The sequence below is a fragment of the Opisthocomus hoazin genome, chromosome Z, assembly GCF_030867145.1.
Source record: "Opisthocomus hoazin isolate bOpiHoa1 chromosome Z, bOpiHoa1.hap1, whole genome shotgun sequence".
NCBI lineage: Eukaryota > Metazoa > Chordata > Aves > Opisthocomiformes > Opisthocomidae > Opisthocomus > Opisthocomus hoazin.
The window spans coordinates 86866546-86876464 of record NC_134454.1 but is presented as its reverse complement, the minus strand read 5'-3'; the positions used below and the strand labels follow the sequence as shown (position 1 = coordinate 86876464).

The window sequence follows — 9919 nt, the reverse complement described above, 5'->3', positions numbered from 1 at the left end:
ACACAAAGTATCTTTCAGCCTGTGCACTACCTACAGAATTCTTCTTACAGGTGCTAACCATTCCCTTTCCCAAATTTTTTTTTCCTAAGAGGACAGCCTGCTTCCGTATTTCTGGAGCAATTACTGTCCTTATTGTCTCCTCCACAGCATCACCTTCAGCTGTAGACATGCGGAGTTCTGTACTAAACCCCTTTTAGTTGTAGCTTCACTAAAACCAATCGAGTCAGCTAAATTGTGCCCGAAGAATTAAAGAAGTGCCTGTAGATATACCTCAGCCCAAGGGCTGTGTGCCATTCAGCACATGTTTTAAGGGAATATTGAAGTGATGTATTATTTTTGTACCTGCCTTCTGCACAGATTTGCATTTTTTTTCATACGCTGTGATATGGCCTAGGAGAGTCTAAGATGATTTAATGGAAGTGCTTAATTGTTCTGTGTTTAGAGCAGTCTAAATAAGAGTAGACTGTAGCAAATTTTGGAGGCTTGGATAACTTTGAAAAGAGAGCTTTGTAAAAGTGCAGCAGAGGCTTCATGAAAAGAAGCCGGTCCAAACTGTACCTGGTATTGCTTCGCTGCTGTGTTGAGAGTACAAAGAGCCAGAGTCCTTATTCAGTAAGGTGTCCTGGACCAGGGAAAAGATTGCTTTGCTAGTTAATACCTGCGCAGCAGGAGGAGCCGTGATGGAACAGGAGGAGAGGTTTCCTCTCAGAGTTTTTAATCCATTTTAACTTGCCCTGTTTTGCGCTGTATCCACTCTTTCTCATGCACATGCACAGGTTTTACCTTTGTAGTGCCTGATGCCCTTTGGTCTGGATTCTGTTTTCTGTTTGATTCGGATAGATTTGGTTTTCCATGGCTGCAGCTGACCTGAATGGTCCCATTGTCTATACAATTTATTTTTTATAACATTCAGTGGTTTGGAGAATGGGTGTTGTCAAAGGTTATTTGTACCTGGATTTGTGTAGACAGGCAAGGCCTTCTCTGGCCAGCATCCAGGTTAGACACGCAGAAGGCAGCTCTGACCTGAAAGCTAGATAGCCCGTTTGTCTGTTTTTGAGCTAATAATGTCTATGTTTTCTCAACAAGAGTCTTAAATTCAGGGGTGGCACTCTATTATCATTACTGTATAGCTTCCTTGCCGGTGTTGCCTCAGCTGTTGAGAGTTTGAAGTGCATCTGAAGAGCTGAAGTCTGCTTTTGCCTGCTTGTATATAGAATTTTCCCCAGAACACTGCCTGGATAAGAATGGCACCACCTTAGCCAACAGCCTAGCTTGTTGTGTGAATCCAGGGTCTTACTCATGTCTTATTCAAATGTATTGGCTAAATTATTTTCTCACATGCGGTATTAGTATTGTTAAGACACTGCGGTTAACTGAGGTCAATCTGTAGCCTATTTGTTTTATTTACCAAATAAAACACTTCTTTAAACCTGCCATTAACACCTCTGAGGGGATCCTCTGAAGACAGCAGGTTTACGCATGTTTCAGTAGATTATGTGTTTGGATCTGATTTCTAGTAGTGATACATGAGAAGAAAAAAATGCAACTAATTACTAAGCCACTCTACAAGAAAAGCTTTTGCTGATACAAAATGCCTGATGAGGCAACTGTTTCTTTACAATTGATGTTTCATGTAATTTTTAGACTGCTAACAGGGACCAGTCCTGCAAATTTTTCATCAAGGAAGCAGTGGACCATTGACCTCAAAATACTACCGTGAATCTTCTGTGTTACAGTATTTCTGTATGAATAAAAGCCTGCGATGGCTGCGCTTATGGCAGCAAGAAGGTACCTGACCAGTACGGTGTTAGAAAAGGTGTGAAACTGATGGCAGTAAACCTTGTAAAGAGCAGGAAAAGCCTAAAATTTTTGATTTTCAGGACTGTGAAAAGAAAATTCTGTTAGTTGTAAGTTGAAGCTGTATGGTATGATAATCTTTGAAAGGCTGTGAATAATTTTACTACCATCTTTTGGGATTTTCCAGGGTAGCACTGCTTTAAAAGCTGAAAATTTCCTTTATCCGTTGCCATAGGTTTTTTTAACTTTGTAACCTCTCATCTCCAGCAGCCTGTTGCTTTGCACCCTTAACTATCCCACTAAACTTAGTTTCATCTTGAAATTCAGATAATAAAGGATAGATAGTTATATATTACATGTGACTTTAACTTTTCTTTCCCTCATAGGCTTTTTCAAACAGCATGCAGTTCCTTTAAAACTATTAATCAGAAAGCTGATGAGTTCTTTTACTTTTTTTGTTTTGAACTGTGCTTTGGTTATAGTCAAGCAACCTCTTCAGATTTTGCCTGCACTTCTGAAGTGCCGGTGTCCATCTCACAAGGTATTAAGCATTTAACAGAGGTGTCTACATTGGAGGCCTTGCTTAGTGATGTAGAGAGACAGGCACTTCAGGAAGGCAGTTCAGCTTTTTGTTCGCCTGTGATTTGTTGTGACTGAATGATGAGTAGAATATGCCACAAGGTATTATTTCTGCTCCTTCACCAAATGGTTTGCAAGAATACCCGGTATAGATACTAACACATAAAAGCAGCGCGTATGATTTTCAGAAGCACTATCTCTGTGTTGCCTTTATGCTGCTCTTCTTAAATCAGTGAGGTTGCTGTTGTCATTGGTTTGAAATAGTTTGGCTCAAAATGACTGTTTTTGAAAACCCAAGCTGTAAAAGTAAGCATTTGCAAAGACCAGTATTGTGTAAATTTGAAATGGATCGTGTGATAATTTGTGCTAGTGAAACGTGCTTGCTTGTCTACATGTACCAAATGAACAAGAACGTAACTGAACCAAGTTCGTTTAGAGTGGAGGGTTGGTCTCCTAAATAAGGCACCTGACTTGGTTTGGGAAATGAATGAAAGACATCGCTGAATAATCACATTATCTCTTTGCCATGAGGTCCCTGCTTGTGAATGAAATTAATAATGCTTCCCCACCTTATTGTAATTCATTATTACGATACCTCTTATAATGAAGTATGATTATTTTAAGTTATATTATTAAATACGGTGATGTGGATGTAGAAGTAGTTATGTTTTATCAAAGATTCAAGAAAGTTTAGTCATAGCGTTCATTCAATTCTGGTTGTAGAACAAAATGAAAAGGAAGGGGTGAAGTGTTTTTCTGCTTCAGGAAGAATGCAGGCAGATTTTCTACAGTGAATTAAATAAGGGTTACTGCTCAGCATTCTGCTAACATGGCTACATTGAGAACATCTGCCAAATTGCACTGAAAAGGTCACATCTGTTTATCTGGGAGCAGGGTGTGTTTGTAACTGATTGAAAAGAATGGCATAGGCCAAGTGGCAATGCCATGAGGCTGCCCTTAGCAAAGCCAGTGTGGAAGTAAACACAATTTCAAGAAGCTCTATCAGGAATGAGCAGTCTCAGTGAACCCACGCATACAGGGTTAGAAGTCTCTGAGGAATCTCTGGATCTTTATTATTCAGGAAGTAAACAGATTAAGACTGAAAGCTCCCAGCTTGAGCCAGACTCAGCAGGTTCCTTTGTTGGTAAATCCACTGTGAGCACTTTTAAGCCTGGGATGGAGGAGTTCACACTTTAAAGCCCGTTTGGATCAGCTGCTGGGGCATTCAGACTTCATCTCTGCCTACAGCCCACCAAGGCAGATGTGCCTCTTTGAGGCAATGGGTATCACAGGGCTGAGGCACAGCGTGAGATGACCGGAGGAAAGGGCCTCTCACTGAAGGGAGTGGAACAACGCTCCGCAATGATCATGTTATCCAGGCCGATGAAGCAAATCCAAAGTTTCACCATCTTCCTCTCACACCACAACTATGGTGAGGCTTGTAATAATCAACTTTTACTCAGGTCTTTTTTGGAAAAGATGACTTACTTCTGCCTGAAGAGGCCTATATTGATCCGTGATAGCTCTCTTAGAGCTGCTGTGGGGAGATGAAAAGCATTACCACTACAATAACACCACTGTTAAATATTTCTGCTTATCTGAGTGATGATAAGAGCTTTTTGTGTAGTCTCCCATTCTTCCAGGGACTCCAGTCTTCTAACATATCTTCTTCTTCCTTCGTCTAGCAGCAGTCATGAGCAGTTTATTATAATGATGAATGTGTTCACAGCAAAAAATGGCATTATAAAAACTGACTGTAGTTGGGGGTAAAAGCATCTGGTCTGGTGCTGAACATTTGTCCATGGTCAGCTCTTTACAAAGCAGAAGTTCATTTTACAAGCAGAAGGATGATTTTTATAATGCCTCTATCCCTCAGTGTTCCCTGAGAGCAAATAAAATTTTGTCCTTGTTAGTGTCCCTGACGTAACTGAGAGGCATCAGGTTTCTGCAGAGCAGATAATTTTGTTAGTGGCGCATGAGACAAAGTAGCATCCAAGCCATTCTTTCAAGTTTTTATTTGGTCACAATGCCAACAGGTCAAAGGACCAGTTTTTGTCATTAGTGGAAAGAGACGGGAATTTTTTTATTGCTGGCCTGAGTGTGTTTCATAATCAAATGTTCCTTTAAAGCTGGGAAACTAGATTAACATCAAAAACAAAAAGAAAAAGGAAGAATTTCTCTCTTATGCACTGCCATATGTCTTTCCAGGTGGGAATACAACAGGGTGCAGTAAGGCAAGGATTGTGAAGGGACCCTGTTGTGCTTGGCTGTTGGAAAGCATATGGTGCAAAAATGTTCCATATCTGACTGTGAATTTTCTTTCTCTTGTCTTCTCTGGCAAATATGATCGTTCTAATATATATTCAACTATTCTGTTTGAGCCTAGGAACAGAGTGCTCCTCCATCTTCAAAACTGCCTATTAGATCAGGTCCCATTTCGGAGAGAAGCCCAGAATAAACAGGCAAGAAGTATCAAAAATTTCCTCACTAATTGTCTGAACCACTTTTATAATGTAGAACAGGTTACAGAGGCTTGGATTTCAAGGGCCTGAATGGAGACTTTAGGATGCTGGAATTCCAGGAAAAGGGATCCTTCCCCATCTTGAAGCGGTAGCTGCTCCAAAGAAAAACAGTGCTGGTCCTCAGCCAATTTTTGTGCCCTTGCAGTAATGCTGAGCTGCAGTTGGCCTGGTCTCAGGACTTCCTTCCTAGCCTTGGAGGTGACTGTGTGAAAGTATTGCATTTCGGAACTGATTATTTGTTGTTGAAGTTTCTCAATGCACTCTTCAGGGCATGATGCAGCAGCAGTGTTAGCAAAACCCGAGTTCCTATCATCCTGCTCTCCTGTGCTTGGCCAGGCACAAAGCCCTTCTATCTCCAGGGCCTTCATTTGTGTGGAATCCAGTGAAATGCTTCAGATACATGTGTAATCAGAGATTATAACAAAAAATAGAAGTAGTTAGGTTTGTTTCAGTATCATCTTTCAGTATCAGGACAGTGTACAATACAGTTTCTGAGTGAGGCTGTTGCTTGGGGATTCTGAGGAAAAAGGCATAAATCTCGGGCACTTAGCAGTTTTGAAATAAGAAGCCCATGCAGGGAAGTTTGTAATCATAAGCAGTTTGATGTCTGGCTTCTATTCTGAAGCTGGACTGGGGTTTATGTCTCCTGAAACATACAGTTATTATCTCCAGAGCTACTATCTGTAATGTAACTGTGGATATTTGCATTGTCCAATCCTTTTTAAAAATCCTGTTAGGCTTTTGACCTCTGTGCTTTCTGTCTGCATGAAATCCCTTAGAGCAAAATTAACCCCTTACAGAGTTCCCTGGACATGCACCACTGAGGGTATTTCTATACCACAGGCTTTCAGCATTGTGGTGTCCAAACGGTTAGCAAGCTGAAGCTGTGTTTGCCAGCATGGCTGAACTGTAAGCTGCCAGCTTTGCAGTGTGGTTGTAGTGCGGCTGTAAGTAACAGGGCTGAAATACTGAGTTGCTCACTATGCTCCTAAAACTAACTTTGCCTCTATCTTTCTTCTTCCTTTTCCTGCCTTGCCTTGCCTTGCCTTGGCTTGCCTTGCCTGTTGCCCTCAGAAGCTGGAAATGCAGAGTAATACAAATAAACTCATGCACAGTAGACGCAAAATAAAGATTGCAGATTCTGTTGTAGGATGGAGTCCGAGTTGTGCTTCCAGGCAGCGACTTGTGAGCGTTACCCAGTGCGACTCAGCAGTGGCACACAGAGCATTCGTCAGGTTGTTTGTCTGCCCTGCTGCAGTGCCCTTGCTGACACCTTTATCTACTGGTTGAACAAACTGGGTATCATCATCATTGCTGTGTCCTAGGCAAAATACTTGTGGCAGCATCATTTTGCTTTCCCAGCAAGGGCATTCCTTATTAGCACTCTCCATCTGCTGAGTTTTTAATTCTGTTGTGTTTTGTATTTTAGTGTTTTTCTCTGTGGTCAGGGTACTGCTCCACAACCAGAGCAAAAGAAAACAGAGAAGTTTTCTAATGGTAACAGTGGACGTTGCTATGTTGATAACAATATCGCTTGGAAGCAGTGGGATCTCCTCTTGTCCTTGCTCATCAGCACAAGATCTCTTCATTAGCCTGTGCACACACCTTTACAGCACTTTTAACCTGGATGTCTCTTAATCTGCTTTGCTGCTTTGAGGGATGTCTCATTGTGAATAATCACTCTTGAGATACTTAGTCTGAACTTGCCGTTTATCCTTGATCCTCCAGATCTGACGAAGACATTGTTCTCCCTTTCCTTTTTGTTGCCTTTCCTGTGGAAGGAAATAGAATTCTAAAAATTGAGAAATGTCACCATAAAGAATTTATAATCCCTTCTGCCCATCTCCTGCTGGCCTACTGTTACCCGATGGTGGTGATGGTGGTAAATAAAGCATGAAGTTGTATTTCTATAAGTGTAAACCCAGAAACGAGTAAAAGCACATATATAGCAAACCTTCACAATTCATAATTCTGATAAAAGCCAACTGTTTCACGCAGAGTTTTGAGAAATATTCCCATAAATTGCAGGGCTCTGAGGTGAGTTTATTGTGGGGCCTTGGGTGCTGGGAGCTGAGCTCCTTACGACCACTGACTCTTCTCCATTGAGCGCATAATAGGGTGGCAGAGAAACCTTTTATCCCTCCTGTTCCCTTTTCTCTCAGGGAAACCCACAAATATATCTGGCTTGGGAGCTCCAGTCTATGAAGGGGAAAGCTGGAGTATGGTGCAGTCGTGAATTTCACGGTGTTAGAGTCCAGATTTAGTGGTGGTGTGTTTTAAACTGAGTTGCTCAGAGCTTGAGGAAAGCATGTTCTAAGTGTCATGTAAACTGAGAGGTTATGACAGAATTACAGAGGTCACAAATTGTTCCAGAAACGGAGAAGTTCTGCAATGTAACTTCTTGCCCATTACCTTATCTGTGAGTGTATCTAACCAAGCTCGCACATTTATCCAGCTTTAGAACTTCAAACCTCACTTGAGGTGTAAAATGTGAGGGAGAGTTGATAAGGCAGGGAGCTTGCTCCAGATGTCATCAGCAATCTGTTGTTATTGTTCAGCCTTACCGGGGATCTACCTGGAGGCTTTCAGTAGGAGAGGAAACCTCCTTTGTGCTGTGTATTAAATGAACAGTAGCAGGCAGTCCTGGCCTCAATTAACTATTAATGCAATAGCCCAGGTTCTTTAAATCTTAACCTATTTTGTGTTACAACTGTACTCATGTGAGTGGCCCCAAACAGGTCAGTGTTTGAGTCAAGTTACTTACGAGACAGTTTTCAGGATTAACCTGTAGATCCATTGTTTAACTTGAAATTGTGGACAGAAGTCTTCTGCCCCTTTTCTTGCTTTTCAGAAGTTGTACCAATAAGTTGCATTGATATAGAATTTTAGATTTAGAATCTTCTTCACTTTTTAAGAGAAAGGAACCTCTTCAAAGACAGTCTAAATGCTTCTTTCAGATACAAAAATAAAGCTTGATAGTAGAAATGCTCCTTAGAGAAGTTTTATTGACTCCAGGGGATTTCAGTGCCACTGGAGCAACTGAAAGAGCTGTTTCCAGCAAAGGCAGGGATTTAGCTCAAGAAAGATGCCTCCCCCAACACAAGCAGCTGTTTCTTGTCACATATGAGAGAAAAGCCTCAAGGGAAATAGGATCTAAATTACGGAGTGAATAGAACTGCTGCTTCCCTGCAAACAGCCCTTACAAAGTCTGAAGCATACGAGGGTTTTCCAGCTCGTGATGCAAGAGCCAAAGCAGGGGGTGGGTTTCGTGGGCTGGGCTGAAATTTGACATCAGGAGGAAATTGAAACCCAGCATTGGTGGAAGCTGCCTGTGATGCAGAGGTGAAGGCTGGATCTGGCTCGACGCTTAGGGGAGGTGAAAGAGGGGGACAGCCTGCGATTCAAAGAGCGAAAGAAGCAGGAGTCCATGAGTGGCAGTGGAGGAGAAACAGAGAGAAAGGGGCAAGCTGGCGTAATAGAAGGGCAGCCACAGCACTTGTAGAAGGTAAATAAGTAATCACAGTAAAATAAGGGATTGGAATTTGATTGGAAGAAGTCTGGTTGCTGCTGCTCTCCTGATCTGGCTGGATTTCTTGCAGCTGGATGTGCTGTTCTTTCCCCAGCACATTTCTAATACATTTTGTGCAAACCTTTACAGGAAATCTAGATCCACAGGGATCTGCATTAATCTAAAAGCTTTGTTAAAAACAGTGAATCAGCTCCAAACAGAAAATAATTAGTTTTCAAATGATGATTTTTTTGAAAGTAAAATACATTTGTGTGGAAGAAAATGAGAGTTCAGAGACGGGCATGGCACATCTGTAAGATGCATGCGTATTCTGGGGGTGGAGTGGGGTGGGGTTGCAAGCTTCAGATCGCTTACAGTTAGCTGCTGAACTTCATGTGTGCTTTAAATTGTTTCCCTTACATGTGTTAGCAAGCTGTTAAAACCTGCACTGAACATGACTGTGAAAGAATCTTGCAGTATTTAACTAACTCTAATGATAGTTTCATATGTTGAGAGAATGATGTGGAATTACGCAAGTAGGAGATCAAGAGGGATCATAATGGAAACTGACTGTGTGATGAAGTGTAAACAAATCAGAAGTCAAATTAAGTCCTATTAAGTCTGACTCAGATATGATTTGCCTCAACTTGACTTCTCAGGGGTTACAGAGTTTTTTTTCCCGTGCTACCTAAGTAGTATTTGAGCATTGTGCGGATGCTGCCAAGTTAATCAAACAAATAGTCATATGAGCACGAGCAGGAGTTTTAGGGATGAGTGATCAGGGCATTTGCTGAGACTGCAGGTCATACGGGACCCCATTAAACTAAAGAACAGAGCAGATTGTCCAGGATGGGGATGGGAATGGGGGAAGAAAGGAACCTGTATTTTAGCATCTGACCCTATGAATGTCACATTGGCTCTGCCCTTGAAAAAAGAGATTTAAGATCTTATTTCCTGTTTCCAAGTAAATCTCTTGTCTAGGATCTGGTATCCACTAACCACCAACATGTTGAGAAATTGTAATAATTAATCTTTCCGTCACATGCAGGGGAGGCTGCTAGCAGCACTGCACCTTGCTGACATTACATGCTCTAATTACGTGCAAGGTCTTTAAGAGTGCTGAAACATCATAGAAAACAGAAAAAGATAAAAGACAATATTTCAAAAAATGATGGACCAGGACTTCCAAGTAAACTCCAACAGAGAAAATGCAGCTTGTTTCCTTTTGTGCTTGTTTTGTGGGCAAAGAAGAATGCTTAGCTATTCCTGCAGGAACATAGAAACCACAAACACAGGCTGCAGTGGTTGCAGTTAATTGCTCTACAGAGGGATGATGCGTCACCCATGTCCTACTACAGCCTTGCTTTGAAGAACTAAATGACTCTCCAGCCACGCATTCAGCCCTCTGCTCTGCGCTGTTTTGCACCCTGTCTCTGGGCAGAAGGCCAGGATGCTTATGTATGTAAATACCTTCTCGAAAGACTTTTTCACAGGTGTATCAGAAGGAGGTGTT

The 9919-nt window shown here is 41.7% G+C and overlaps 1 protein-coding gene across 2 annotated transcripts in view; it reads left to right on the top strand.

Annotated features, from left to right (window-relative positions):
- Positions 1–8307: 8307 nt before the first annotated feature.
- Positions 8308–9919, top strand: part of ST8SIA5 (ST8 alpha-N-acetyl-neuraminide alpha-2,8-sialyltransferase 5) — a 73332-nt gene continuing 71720 nt past the window's right edge. For both annotated transcript variants that reach the window (XM_075411377.1, XM_075411374.1), the window contains exon 1: positions 8308–8403. The gene's annotated coding sequence lies outside the window, so the exon portion shown is untranslated. The remainder of the gene's footprint in view (positions 8404–9919) is intronic.